Source organism: Microcebus murinus, chromosome 5 (genome assembly GCF_040939455.1).
Source record: "Microcebus murinus isolate Inina chromosome 5, M.murinus_Inina_mat1.0, whole genome shotgun sequence".
Lineage (NCBI taxonomy): Eukaryota > Metazoa > Chordata > Mammalia > Primates > Cheirogaleidae > Microcebus > Microcebus murinus.
Genome location: NC_134108.1, coordinates 48,361,282 through 48,376,990, shown reverse-complemented (window position 1 = coordinate 48,376,990; position 15,709 = coordinate 48,361,282). Strand labels below are relative to the sequence as shown.

Sequence of the window (15,709 nt, the reverse complement as noted above, 5' to 3'; positions counted from 1 at the left end):
GGGCTGAGGAAGCTAAAGGAAGGAGGCTATGGCTCTTGGCCTGGGGCAATAGAGCAGAAGAGAAGGGTGTTCTCATATTGTGCTGAACTTGCATTCTAAAATTTACATGGAAATGCAAAACATAGAATAGTCAAAAATCTGTGGAAAAAAAGACAAAGTTGGAGGACTTATACTATCTGAATTCAAGAATTATTACAGCTAGGCACAGTGGCTCACGCCTGTAATCCTAGCACTCTGGAAGGCCAAAGCGGAAGGATCACTCAAGGTCAGGAGTTCAAGACCAGCCTGAGCAAGAGCGAGACCCCGTTTTTACTAAAAAATAGAAAAAAATTAATTGGCCAACTAAAAATATATAGAAAAAGTTAGCTGGCTATGGTGGTGCATGCCTGTAGTCCCAGCTATTTGGGAAGCTGAGGCAGGAGGATTGCCTGAGCCCAGGAGTTTGAGGTTGCTGTGAGCTAGCCTGATGCCACAGCACTCTAGCCCAGGCAACAGAGTGAGACTGTGTCTAAAGAAAAAAAAAACAAAACATTAACTTGAAATGTATCAAAGACCTAAATGCAGGAGTTAAAATTATAAAACTTCAAAAGATAATTGCACTAGTTATCTATCACTAAGTAACATTATTACTGCCAACTTAGTGGCTTAAAACTGCACACATTTATTATCTCACAATCCCCATGGGTCAAGAGTCCAGGTATGGGCTGGTGGGTCCTCTGCATAGGGTCTCAAGGCTTTAGTCAAGGTGTCAGCCGGGCTGTGCTCTCATCCAAGATCAACTGGGGGCAGTTATTGGCTGAACTCAGATTCTTATGGTTGTAGGACTGAGGACATCAATATATTGCCCTCAGCTCTTAGATGCTGCCTACAGTTCCTTGCCACCTGGGGCTCCCCAACATGATAACTTGCTTGCTCAAAGTCAAAGAAAAAGAGACCTTAGAAAAAGGGGCACTGATGTAACATAATCATGCACATCCCATCAGTTTTGCCATATTCTACTGCTTAGAACCAAGCCATAGGTCCTAGGTCATTAAATATGAAATGTCCGAGATTTTTTTTTTTTAAAGACAGAGTCTCACTCTGTTGCCAAGACTAGAGTGCTGTGGTGTCAGCCTAGCTCACAGCAACCTCAAACTCCTGGGCTTAAGTGATCCTCCTGCCTCAGCCTCCTGAGTAGCTGGGACTACAGGCATGTGCCACCATGCCCGGCTAATGTTTTCTATATATTTTTTAGTTGGCCAATTAATTTCTTTCTGTTTTTAGTAGAGACAGGTTCTTGCTCTTGCTCAGGCTGGTCTCGAACTCCTGACCTTGAGCATCAAACCTCCTCGGCCTCCCAGAGAGCTAGGATTATAGGCGTGAGCCACCATGCCCAGCCAAAATGTCCGATTTTTACTCAAAAGTGTAGTTTATTATATCTCAAACAAAAAGCAGTACAATTTTTTTTTTTTTTTTGAGACAGAGTCTCGCTTTGTTGCCCAGGCTAGAGTGAGTGCTGGGGTGTCAGCCTAGCTCACAGCAACCTCAAACTCCTGGGCTCAAGCAATCCTGCTGCCTCAGCCTCCTGAGTGGCTGGGACTACAGGCATGCGCCACCATGCCTGGCTAATTTTTTCTATATATATTAGTTGGCCAATTAATTTCTTTCTATTTATACTAGAGACAGGGGTCTCACTCTTGCTTAAGCTGGTTTCGAACTCCTGACCTCGATCAATCCGCCCACCTCGGCCTCCCAGAGTGCTAGGATTACAGGCGGGAGCCACCGCACCTGGCCCAAGAAGCAGTACAATTAATCAAAGTATACACCTAAATTATTGACACAGTTTCACCATCTTAATGGTAGCTTGTTTATTCCAGCAGCAAAGAAACCTTGAGAGTGAGTGGCAATGAAATCCCAAAAGGCATTTTCACAGCTTGTTGAGAGTTAAATATTTTTCCTTGCAAGAAGTGGTCCAAAGCCTGAAATAAGAGGTAGTCATTTGGTGAAAGGTCTAGTAAATACAGTGGATGTCAGAGAGTTTCTAAGTCCAACTTCTGTAGTTTGAACAGCGTTATTTCTGTGACATGTGGCTGAGTGCTATTTTGTAAGAGGATTGGCCTGTCTCTACTGACCAATCTCAGCTGTTTAATCACAAGTATCCTCATCATTTCATCCAACTGGTTTCAGTAAACAACCACTGTAATCAATTGACCAGGTTTCATGAAGCTGTAGTGGATAATACCAGCACTGGACCACCAAACAGACACCAGTAGCTTTTGTTGATGAATATTTGATTTTGGACTGTGTTTCGTCACTTCATCTTTAACCAACCACTGTGCCAAACACTTGAGATTGTCAAGAAGAATCCATTTTTCATCACATGTAGCAATATGGTGCAGAAATGATTCACCTGTATATCATGATAGGCAAGAAAGGCAAGTTTCCAGATGATTTCTCTTCTGACGCTTGTTTAATTCATGCAGAACCCATCTATCCAGCTTCTTTACCTTGCTGATTTGTTCCAAATGGTCCAATATTGTTGGAATAGTAACGTCAAACCTTGCTGCCTACGCGTAGGTTGAGATGGATTCGCTTCCACTACAGCTTTCAGCTCATCATTATCTACCTTGGTCTCAGGTCATCCCCATGGCTCATTTTCAAGATTAAAATCATCAGAACAGAACTTCTCAAACCATCAGCATACTGTATGTTCATTAGCCACATCCTTCCCAAACACTTCATTGATATTTCCAGCTGTCTGCGCAGCATTGGTTCCACGAAGGAACTCAAATTCAAAAATAACACGAATTTTTTACTTAGCCACAGTTTCGCAACACTAGGAAAAAAATTTCCCATGAGTACACAGTGCTTTTTTATGAAAATTGAATAAAAACGTCAAAAACAAAACGATCCTTTCTAACTTGATGAAAATTTTGTTACTTTATTGTTTTCTGTGCATGAGTTATATGCAACTCATGTGGTGCTAAAATCAGTTTTTACACTGCACACCACTTGAGTTGTATGTGACATGCAACATACTTATTGAATCTGTTTCAGAGAATTGAGTCTTCATATGCTTCACGAGGCCACAGGCTCAAAACTAGCGTGAGTTAAATACAACTCACATGGCAGTTAACTTAATAGAATAATTGAAGAAAGTATCTAGCTTTTCTGCATTGATGGGGAAAAAATTGTATGTGACTATACAGATCCTTTGTTTGTTTGTTTAAAAAAATAGTTCTATGTGAAAGAAAATAGAAAATAAAAAATAGTTCTACATGGATATTCCCTGTATACTGCCTTGTATTGTGGTTTCTTTTCAATGTATTTTTTTATTTCCCTGTGTAGACCCTGAGTTCCTGAAGGGTGGGGAGTCTCCTACATGTTGTGAGATCCAGGGCGCCCAGCAGCAGTGTCTCACATGTATTCAGCACTCAAGAAATATTTGGGTACAGAGTCAGCTTGGCAGAATGGAAACTGCACAGGCTTTTGGAATCAGAGGAAGTTTATTTCAAATCCCAGCTCTTTCATTTACTACTATAGTTAGGTAAACTAGAGCAGTTACGTGCTATCTCTGACCCTCAGTTTCCTGATATAACCTCATAGTTTTGAGATTCAATGAGATAATGTAAAGATAAACTGCCTTATCCACTAATGATAGCAATTACTATTATTTATGGACATGAATAACTAATAATGAAATGTTAAAAATGAGTAAGTTTAACATTAAACAGAAAATTAAAAAACAGCGTTCTGTGATGTGTATTTCCTTGCATGTGTTAAAATATCAGGATTCCTTTTGACTGCTGCTTCCCTGTGTAAGCAATGACAAGAGCAACGACACTTTGCCAACCACCTTTCTGCGAACTATCTTTTCACTTGTACAAACTTCCCCAAAAGGAATCTGATTAGTTATTTAATAAAATACACTAGGGCGTGTCTTCTAATTGTAAAAACATTTTTGCCACAAGAGGGCACAATGTGACTGTCTGTATTGTATAAGAATGACAGTCCTGGAAGTTAATACTACGTTACCAGATACACTGTGTTCCGGTAATTGTTTTTATTTGGATATTGTTCTTTATATACTTGAGTTAATTTTATTTTTTTAAGGCAAGAATAATTGAAAGCAGGAAATTTCCACAATTTCCTTCCGGAAATTTTTTTCTCAGGCTGTAACTGGTTAAATACAAACTTAACATCATTGTTTTCTGTTTAAAATACTGTGATTCATCTGCTATCTGGGAGTCATTTCCTGTAGAGGTTTAAGAGGCTTTCTAGCTCCAAATTACTCCACATTCCTAGTTCTTGTTATGTTTCCTGAAGGCCATCAAGTTCATGGGTTTTATTATAGCCTTGCAAATTAGTAGAAAAAATTTACTAGCCCATAAATATTTTATCAGCTTCATCTTGCTCCTGGGGGCAGATTGGTAATGAAATAGCTGAAAGCACTATTATTCATAACTTACTCAGCTATAAAACTAATGATTGTTATGCAACCAGTTTCTAGCTTTTTTTCCCTCTCCTTGGGAAGAGTGTACACGCATAGTGGACATGGGCATAAATGTGGCCACATAAACCTGTTGCCCAACACCACATGCAATCTGTGGAATGCGTGGCAAGAGCAACACATACCCAATCTGATTTCACTGGCAAATGGAAGTCACCATCTGGAAGTGAAAGTCACCAAATGGAGCCTAAACATTGGTGTCCCCCTCAAATTCATATACTGAAATCCTAATCCTCAAGGTAATGGTAGTAGGGCCTTTGGGAAGTGATTAGGTCATGAGGACAGAGCTCTCATGAATGGGACCAGTACCTATAAAAAAGGCCCCAGAGAGACCCCTCGCCCCTTCTATCACGTGAAGTTACAATGAAAGTTTGGCCATCTATGAGAAAGAGGGCCCTAACCAGACACTGACCCTGCTGGCATCTGGATCTTGGACTTCCCAGCCTCCAGAACTGTGAAAAATAAATTTCTGTTGTTTATAAGCCACCCTGTCCACGGTATTTTGTTATAGCAGCCTAAGCTAAGACACCCTCATTTGAGAAGTCCTGCTGGCAACAATGCACAGCCCCTGTTCAAGAAAATGACTGGCCAGAACATGCCTGCTCCCTCTTCTTCCTCTTTGTCTCTTCACACACACACAGACCACTCTACCCAGTGGGGAGTGGGAAGAACCTCGGCACCCTGTTTTACAAAAGTTTCTGAGCTCTGGACTGAGATGGACGCTTCCATGCTCAGGAAGCTGACATGTTCCTGGTGAAGCGCAGTTGTCCAAGTCACTGTCTACCTTTGCAAAGTCACACATGTTTCCTCGAGGTTGCCATCTCCATTTCAACTTGGACTTAATATTCCATGCTGGGCATGTTATGGGAATGCCTGCCCCTTTCTAGAAGAATAGCTGTGGTTCAGCATTCTTCTTCACACCAGTTGTGGCTCTGCCCACCCACACTGGTCCACCAACAGAACAGGATGGCAAAGGAACTGCACGGTAATTAATGATGAAAGCAAATGCACCCCAAAAGAGAAGCAGCCCCCAGTAGGCAGGGGGGCAGGGAGCACAGCCATGGAGAAGAGGCAGCTTTCTTTCTCCACCATCAGCCCCTCTCTCCTCTTCGCTCAAGGCTGTAAGGAAGTGTTGGGACCCTGACCAGCCCCATTACTGGGCAATGGCTCCTGATTTGAGCTGTGCCCCATAAACACAGGGAATGAGTGAGGACCAGTGGGGAGACGGCAGCAGTAGGACGGGGTGCCTGAAACCAGGATCCCCCATGGCTCCCAGACCCAAGGCTGCCAAGCAGCATGTACCTGAGGATGCTGATAACATGAACTTCAAGACAGATTTCAGAACCTGTTTTTTAGTCCTGACTGTACTGAGAGAGGTTAATAAATGTCCCACAAAAACAGACTTCTACAATGTTTCTTTGTCACAGGACTTCTTGGAGCCTTTAATGTGCCAAAACTCTTATCTCCCAAAGGGAGGTATTATTTAACCACAAAACTTGTTTTTGAAATAGTGTCATGCAAACCTACTGTTTCAAGTTACATACATGGGAACTATTTTTCTAATCATCTAATTTGGACCAATTATTCTAAAAGAAATAATCATAATGTGTTATTCCCTTATTAAGAGCAAAATTTGTTTAGTCGTGTGTGACAAAGAATAAGACTGAAGAGTATCTTCTGGGGATTATTAGGGAATTGGAGGTAGCGTGATCACTATAGATCATGCAAATACCTAGGGGTACCTGTGAAGGGTACAAAGTTTGTTGTTTATCTAGGTATATCTTTATTTCAGCAAGTTTACAGTGATTCTCAGATGTCACCTTATAAAAATTCCCAAGTCCTAAAAATTGGTTTAGAAGTGGCCTGGCCCATGGTGTGATGAATGAATAAATGAAGGGGCTCAGTGTTCCTTAGGCAGGATTTGAATATCTGAGATCACAGGGAGCAACTGTCTCTTCTTACCAAAGTATAAGAAGCTGTCCTTTCCAGAAGTTGTAGGCTACACCATTCCCCCTCGAATAAATCAATACAAGTTGATCAACTAAAAGAAGATAAATTGATTAAAAGGAGGCAAGTTGTAGGCAAAGAATATCCCAGGAAAACCTGAAATACCAACTTGATGTTGTTACTATTCTCCTATGTAGTAGGAATTGCTATGGTAACACATGGCACAAGGGTGCAGGAAAACATTTTGTTTGGTTCCATCTGCATGGTAGGGAGTGGTTTTCACTCATTTACAAGACTTCCCTAAGCCCTACTGATCTTGCTTTACCATCATTCCATGAGGGCAGTGATGAATGGCAGTGTTCTCAGAGCATGCCCAAGGAAGTGGGGATTGGCGAGAATTATCTTCTGAATTACAAATAAAGGAAGCAAACCATCAATGTTCAGGACTCAAGAATAGATGGCAATAACCAAGTCCATGTCTAATCCTGCTCATGTCATCCAGCCACAACCATCAACACTTTGCACCTATAGCAACTTCCTCTTGAGTATCTTATATGAATACCTGTGTTGAGTTGGCCCAAAAGGTAATCTGCAGGGTTCTGACCTGGGACCAAACAAACTCAGACATCTATTCTGAAAGACCAAAATCTGACTTCAAAACCAAAAACAGAAACTGAAGAAACGAAGGAAGAAAAAAAAAACAAAAAACAACCACAATAAAAATAAAAAATAAAAACCCTTAGTCTCCTCCAGAAACCTAGGGAGAGGCAGGAGGGCACATACCAATACTCGTGGCCACATGGACAGAGGACTTAAATGGCCTGAGAAAAAAATGTGCCATTGTAAGTGGAGAAGAAAACAGCTATTGTCTAAGGCTTAAATAAAAAATACTGTATAAACAGCTAACAGCTGTTTTTCAGCCTTTGCTTTTTTAGAGCAAAAACCAATAAAAGAAAAGACATACTCTTTCAAATGTGGTGTTTGTTCGGAGCCCAAATTTTCTACAACTAATTTACAACCCAGAAGTAGGCCCTGTTTCAGATAGTTTTGTTTGGAAGAATAGAGAAAACTACAAAGTTCAATGGAATGCCACAGGTCCAGATAGAGGCTGAGTCAGACAGAGAAAGGTGGACACATCTGCAGTGATTTTAGTGTTAAAAAACAGAAACCGGTACTTTCAAACCCCACCTCAATAAGTGGATATTGAAAGGGAAAAACATTAACTTTGCATGCAAAATTGGGAAATAAAGTGCATCTCTCTGCGATGCTGTTGTCTGATTCAGCACCCTTAACTATGATGATCATCAAGGGAGTAAATAACACAGTCCATTCCTTGTCCACATATAAAAGCCACCTGATAAGACTAAGAGGACTCTAATGAGCACCCATCTTGTAAATAAGGAAATTATGGGGGACTCCCAAAAGGGATATTCATATAAGAAATTACTAGCTAAGTCCTATAATTATGAAGCCAGAGGGATAAATTAACAGTGAGGCGAGGCCCTTTTTCTGAACAGAGACTCAGAGATGAGCCCTTACTAACTCCCTGTCACCGTCTCCATTAATGCTGCTTATGCCATTCTGAATACCAGCTTCGGTCCCTTAATGTCTTACACTTACTTTGGGTATCAGCTCTTCACCCATTTCTAACTTTTTCATTATACATAAATATATTTAAATATAGATATAGAGAGAGGGAGATAGAAACTTTTGAAATGTTCTCTAATTGTTTCCTATATCTTTGTTTTATCTTTCCTAAAACTTTGTTTTATCTTTCCTAAAACCTTTCCTAAAAGTAGGCTACGTCTACTTCTGCCCAGGCATATCTTGCTGCTTTGCTCATATGCTTTGTATATTATAAGCACATGACACCCATTCCCACCATTATGGCAGAGCTGATCTTCTGAAGGCCTTTCTGCCACAATTCTATTACATTCTGGACACAGCATGGTTTTTAGTGCACTCCTGGGCTTGCAGATGGCAAAAGGACTCTCCAAAGTCCAAACAAAGAAGCAAGAGCCATGAGCTGAAATCCAAGTGGGAAGTAGTAAGTGTGGGACAAAACCCAACACTAAGTCGTAGGCCCACTGCAAGGTGCAAAAGCAAAAGTCAGATCTCCCGCTTTAGACCCTGACCCTTGAAGGAGGCTCAATCAGAAAGAAATCAAAAAAGAAAGAAATAGTATCTTCTGCTGCAACTTGGATGAAACTAGAAGCCATTATCCTAAGTGAAGTATCTCAGGAACAGAAAAACAAATACTGCATGTACACAATTATAAGTGGGAGCTAAGCAGTGGGTACACATGGTCATACAGAGTTGCATAATAGACTTCGGAGACTCAGAATGGGGGACAATGGAAAGGGGATGAGTGATAAAAAAAAAAAAAAACCTATCAAGTAAAATGTATTTTACTATTTGCATGAAGGATACACTAAAAGCCCTAATTTCACCACTATACAATTCATCATGTGTCAAAAAAACACTTGTACCCACTAAATCTATTAAAATAAAAAATGTAAATAGGTAAAAAAAAAAAAGAGGCAATATTCAAAGAGATAATGAATGAGAATTTCCAGAACTGATGAGAGATATAAGTCCACAGATACGGGAAACACAACACAAACCATGCAGGGTAAATTTTTTAAAATCTACACCCAGACTGCAAAATGTAGTAGTAACATTGCAGAATGCTAAACTCAAAAAGATCTAAAAACAGAAAAAAGGTAGATCGCCTGCAAAGAAACAATAAATTGTTAGCACACATCTTTATACAGCAACAGAAACGAGAAAACTGTGGAATAATATCTTCCAAGTGATAAGAGAAAATAACTGAGAATTGAAGATGCAGCAAAACTATTTTTTAAGAATGAGTGTGAAATAAAGAATTTTCAGATAAGTGTTATGTATGAACTAGAAAATTGACAATATGAGGGGTGCTATGCTCAAGCTCTGTCTGAGCATCATACCAGGAACCCTTTTATGTGAAAAACAGATTTAAGTATGAGGTTAACATTTGCTTAGTTGAGTGACAAAGAGAGTTTTTTCATGTTCCCTGACTCTCTGGGAATTCAGGAAACAATTGAGTTATTGGTGGTTTAAAATGTCAGAGAGCAGTACTCACAATGTACTTCCCACTCTCAATTACTTAAGCATTGTCTGAGTCTGAGGCTATTCTTGAGAACTAAAATGTTTTTCTAGTGTATATTGTGTAGTTTCCACGTGCTCAGTATGACTAATGCATTAGTCACAGGTTATAATATGAGAGACTCAAGAAAAGACAATCTTGATCTCTGGAATGACCTTGCTTCCCAACTCTTACTTCCTCCACTCCGACCAATTATCCCCTCACTCCCGCCTCCATCTCTGAGACTGGTTCTATTCCTGGCAAGAGATACTTACTGAGTTGGGACTTGCTGCTTCTTGAAGCCTTTAGCTCAGTTAAAATCTCCACCCTCCTTCCTATGCAGGCATTCTCCCTGGATTTCTCACCCCTTTTCCTATAATCTCTTGTCTGTCAGTGAGAAGATGTGTGAGCCCAGCTGTTAGAAACTGAGAAAGGAAGAAATGAGGAAAAATTAAATGGAGTTGATGCAACTTGAACAAAGATATTTTAAATCTGTGCTTTTTATAATATGGAAAAGTGTGAACCAACTCAAGCATCCAACAGTCAGGAACTAGCTTAGCAAATTTTAGCATATGAAGAGAAGGGAATATTACCTTGCCATAACTGATGATAAATGCAAGGACTATATGGACAGTGGCTACATGTGGATTATAGGGCCATTGAACTACTTATATGAACTAACGCCAACTGATAAACATTAAGTACAGACTCAGTTATGCACAAGAGTTACAGCTATGTAAGAATCAGGCAGATAGAGAGCCAGGGATTAAAAGAAAATATAGAATCTTCTAATTTATTAGTAAATTTACAGTGAAAGTGTTTATATATTGTTCCTCTTGCTTCCAAGATTCTTGTATGCTTTTCCATAAAAAGGGGGCTACATTCTTATTTAAAATGGTGGATTGAAAAAATATAGAGAATGTATTAGAGTCTGAACAGGAGACAGGAATCACACAGTGATATCTATAAGGAAAGTTAACTATAAAGAATTATTAACAGGAGATTGGAATAATGAGAGATTGGATAATGAAAGGTAAAGAGAGCTCTAAAGAATACGGGAATGGCAGATGCAGAGAGCAGCTGTCTTCCCTCGGGCCGAGACAGGGCATTCAGGGAAGAGGCCCCCTTCTCCCAGGGCTGAGATCCAGACCTCATGGGAGAAGGGCTGGCAGGGGCTCTCAGGATGGTGGGAAAGTTCACAAGGAGCCTCACTGCTGAGACATCCCAGAAACCTGCTCTTGGGAATGCTGAGGGAGCCCTCCACTGCAAGGCTGTCCAAGGGGGTGCCGGGGAAATCATCCAGCGGGAGGTACCCCACTTCTGGCACTGTACTGCGAAGCTTCCTGAGGAGGTTCTGGCAGAGGCCGCTCCTGAGGAGGTGCCCGGAAGCTGCCCACAGGAAGGCCTCACATGCTGCTGGCCCCCTGAAGCTGCAGGGAAAACTGTGCACTGCTGGAGCCTGGCAAAGCCTGACAAAGCCCCTGGAACTGGGAAGAGAAGCCCCCTCCTCTCACAATGTCCCTCCAGCAGCCCCTCCCCAGAACGCTTAACCCGCACCAGCAGCAAAGGAGAACTGCTTACAGAGGCCAGGAACAATCTCTCAGAGCAAGTAATGAAGGGTGAATTTGGAGCCGAGAGGCAACAAATTGATAATTGTCACAGTAAGTTAAGCTGATGGGTGGGTCGTGGGCCATATATATGTTCATCCCAGGCCTGGGCCCTGGATTTTCCTGTCACAGGGCCAAGCTCATGTAGGAAGCCTGGGCTGATGATCAGACAGCCAAGCAAGCTGGTTCTTAACTTCCTGGTGTGCAATATCTTTTATGAAAGCCACTAGCTTTCCACATTAGTCATTGCTATTATGTACCAGACCCTAGAATATATATATATATATATATATATATGATGAAAACAATATTACATGGCTGGATACTGTCTGGAAAGTATATGTGTTCTATATATATATATAATATAACAATTTTATATTACATATAAGAATATATAGTCTTGTCTGCCCCAAGGTAGGCTGGACAAAATGGGTCTCTCCAGTCTTGTGACTTCGAACATATACATATAATAATGAAAGTATGTCTTTCAGTTGTGTTAAGGAAAATGTGACTTAAGAATACTGTAAAAATGTTTAAGAGCTGAATAAATGCCAATATCATGGTTTTAAAGTTTTTGCACCACACTCTTTGACAATGTAGTGATCAAGAGCGTGGGCCCTGAGCTACTTACTAATTGTGTGAGCTTGGACAAATTGTGTCACCTTTCTGTTCCTCAATTTCCCCATCTGTAAAGCGGGTAGGTATAATAGTAACATTTCCGAGGACTGTTGGGAGGATTAAATGAGTTAACATATGTAAGAGAGCCTACACGTATTAAGTGCTCCATATGTTGTTGTTATTAATATTTGAGAAAGACCCATGTGTGCCAGCCCCTACGATCTCTCCCAGGCCCCATCCTCAGAATGTTGGCCTTCCTCACAAACACTGCCTAAGGGGCACCTGGCCACAGTGGGACCACTGAATCACGCCGTGTAGCCCATCGGCACCACTGGCCGCCCAAGATACCAGCTTGCTCTTCTACTGTCGGCGCTGAGCAGAAGGGCTGAGAGCCAAAACAAGTAAATTGGCTCCCGCACAACTGATCCAAACAGCCTGGGGCCTGGCAGTGCCAGGGGAAGAGCTTGAAAAGAAAAACAACCAAAAACAACACACAGGCTTGTCTTTGTCATGGCCGAGCCCGCTCGCGGCCAGGCACGGAAACAGAGCGGCTTTATGAGAAAATGCCTTTCTTTCAACGCAGTAATTGAATCCAGTTGTGGATTGAGGTTGTACATTAATGGGGCTTAAGAAGGGTTTGCCTCTTAGACACGTCTGCCCCAGCTGAGCAATCGTTCATTTCTGTTGAACGCTGGGGAAGCAGGGTGCTGAGCATTCATCCTATCGTATAATCCTGCGGGCTCTGACTCTCGCACTCACCCAAGAGATACGCTGGGAATCCTTTAGGCTCTTTAAAGGCTAAACCTCTTGGGTGGAGTCCAAGGCAGCCCCTCTGGATATGAACTCTGCTCCGGAGCAGTTCTATGGCAGCTGAATTTTCAGAACACTTTATTTTGACTTCAGCGTAATTCCTCTTCCAGGGGGCTCCCCTTGTCTGATTAACACCTCCTGGAGACCCCCGGAGGAGAAAGAGCTTGGCGGTGGCTAGGGTGGGATGTTTCAGAGTCAGAGGTGGCCGCCTCGCGTCCCGTGGCTCTGCCGCCTGCTGACAGCATGCTTCACTCTGTTAATGAAACCAAACAGTCCCTGTTCTAGCAACTGCCACCCACGTCAGGACAGCAAGTCTTACACTACCCAGCTGGAGTCCTGCCCTGCTGCCCTCAGGGGCACAGATTCAAAGGTCTTCGCCAGAAGCTATTCAGTAAAGCAGACTTTAAAAAAAAATTTTTTTAATTACTTTAGTTGTCCTGAAATGATGAAATGCTGCACGTGGGAAGCAGAGTGGGGTATGGGTTCAATTAAAAAGAGTAAAGTTCTTTTTGCAGACATAAAAGCCCACTGTGTGCACAGGCCGCTGGCTGCGTGCAAGCTGCGGAGTGTGTGCGGTCTCTCTAGTCCGCAGCACTGTGAGCACGTCCCCTACTTCTCCCCGGGACAGGCTACCGGCCAGGGCCTGGGCAGGAGCAGTGGCACACATGGACACGTGGCGGACTCTGGTAAAGCGGCTGTTTGCAAAGGTATGGGGCTGGTGAGCCTGGGGGTGAAGGGAACCCATGGTCACTGGATCTGGAGAGAAAGCAGCTCAGGAACTAACAGGACCCATGACACAGCCGACAGGGCGACCCCATGGCGAGAGGCAGGGGAATCCAGCCTCTGCCGCCCCCATCTCTGTTCTCCTGCCGGGGCTCCCCAGGGGGTGCCCTCTAGAAGCCAAGGGCAAGGGGGCCAGGGAAGGCCACATGCGGGTCAGCCTCTGCCTGCTCCTGCCAGCTCTGCTCCGGCACGCCAGGCCCCAAGCCGTCTGGTCGCTTATGTGGGGGCCAGTTTGCTTGTTTGGGCCTTTGGCCTTTTTGCCCAGGGCATTAGCAGGGCAGAGGATGGATCTGGAAGAGCCAGTGGGAAGCACCCAGCATACCCACAACAGCCAGAAGCTTCTAGAAAGCAGGGACTAGGTATGACTCATCTTTATATTCTAGGGCCTGGCACATGGTAAGTACATCACACATTTTTATTGTTCTCTCTGGGTTCCAGAGGGCAGGAGTCTGAAATCAAGATGGCAGCTGTGCCGCGCTCCCTCTGCCGGCTCCAGGGGACAGTCCTTCCTTGCCCCTTCCAGCTCTGTGTGATGCCAGGGGTTTTGTGGCGGTGTCACTCCCATCTCTGCCTGTGTCTCCACGTGGCCTTCTCAAGCTCTGTGTCTTCTCCCCTCCTGTCCCCTCACAGGGACAACTTGTCACTGGATGCGGGGCCCACCTGGAGAATACAGATGATCTCATCTCAAGGTCCCTAATTAATTACATCTTCTAGGTAAGGTCACATTCCCAGTCCCAACCCACTGCCACCCCGTCTACACTCTTGCCTTTCCTGTGGATTCTCACACTCAACCTAGAAACATGTTCTTTTGCCTCATCAAAGGAAAATTGAATTCTTTCTCTCCTGGGACCCTTTCGAGGTGTGCCACCGTCCTTTTGCCCCTTCACTTAGCCATCCAATTTCTCCCAAGAGTGGTCTGTATAGCTCCTTCCGTTTCTGACTCACCACTTACTTTCTTCACTTACTTTTCAAAGCAATTTATTATGATAATGTTTCAAACATAGAGAAAAGCATAGAGAACAACATGATTTTTTTTAAATGATAACATTGCCCTCCGTTTACTTTTTTGTGGCAAAATATAACATAAAATTTGCCGTTGTAACCTTTTTGAAATGTACCACTCCGTGGCACTGATTACTCCCACCTACTTTTCAATGCTTTGTGGTTTGGCTTTGACCCTCAGTGCCGTCCAAGAAGGGTTCTCTCAGAGATGGCCAGTGTCCCCCTCTGTCCTCACCCTTTCTGCCCCTGCACAGACCTGCTCACCAGCCTCGTCTTCAGCCTCACTCCTTCCTCCGCTTCCCAGGTCCCTGAGCTCTCCTTGTTCTCTACCCTAGCCCCTCTCCCCCATTCCCCAAATCAGGATTTCTTCCAGGATCTGCCCGGTTCCCCTGAGTTTTTATTGCTCCCTTGGAAACCTCCTCTGTTTTCACCCAGGGTGATGGCGTCAACCAGCTCCGCGCCATGCAGGTGACTCACCTGTGAAGCAGAAGCCCGGACTTGTCTGTGACACCCAGGCTCACACTTCCAATTGCCTCCTGCGCGTTTCCACCTAGGTGCCCTGTTGGCACCTCAAGCTCTGCACGTCCAAAGGCGCCGATGAGCTCGTCTTTCAAACCTGTGCTTTCTCCATGTCCTCCCCAGTCTGTACACGGCACTGATGAAGAAACGACATTGCTCACCAACAATCTAAGGAAGAAAAATGAACTGTCTAATAGGAAAAAGAGAGAAAGATCACAGCACATAACTGCCCCTTTGTTTGATTAATCACCTGTGGCTTAACTCATTGTCTTTAAGATTAACCACCTGTGGCTGAATTGCGGCCTGTGAGAGTTTGTTTTAGCAGCACTGAAGAGTCCCCAAGCAGACAGCAGGGTGCCAGCTCCCTCCCCCATTCACCAGACCACAGCCCAAAGACCCTGCTAAGCCAGCTCCCAGAGAAGGAAAAAAAAAAAAAGGAAAAACAAATGCAGCCGCTTCACAGCTGTCTTGTTATCAGCTGGCAGCAATAACTATTCTTTTTTTTTTTTCTTTGTCCTAATAAAACCCCTGAACTCCTTATCCTCAAGGCCAGCAGTCCTTCCTCTCTCTTGGGGAAAGTAAAATAAACTTTTTACTTCTTTTTATCCTAATCTTTGTGTCAAGAATTCTTTCTCAGCCTGCACCATGAGTTTCCACTCTAACTAACATTGGTGGCCCGCACAGGGAGTCGCTTCTCTACCTCTGTATAAGGAACTCACTTTTCTGCCCCTGTCTCCAGACTGGTCCCTCTGCTGTGCAATTCTGGGGACATCCTTCTCGGTGCCCTCAATACCATTCGGAACTTGCTAA

The 15,709-nt window shown here is 43.3% G+C and overlaps 1 long non-coding RNA gene across 1 annotated transcript; it reads left to right on the top strand.

Annotated features, from left to right (window-relative positions):
- The first annotated feature begins 13,135 nt into the window (after positions 1-13,135).
- LOC142870891 (uncharacterized) lies at positions 13,136-15,342 on the top strand. The gene is made up of 3 exons (XR_012919216.1): positions 13,136-13,302; positions 14,009-14,092; positions 14,816-15,342. It is a non-coding gene; the product is annotated as an uncharacterized LOC142870891 (long non-coding RNA).
- Positions 15,343-15,709: the final 367 nt, after the last annotated feature.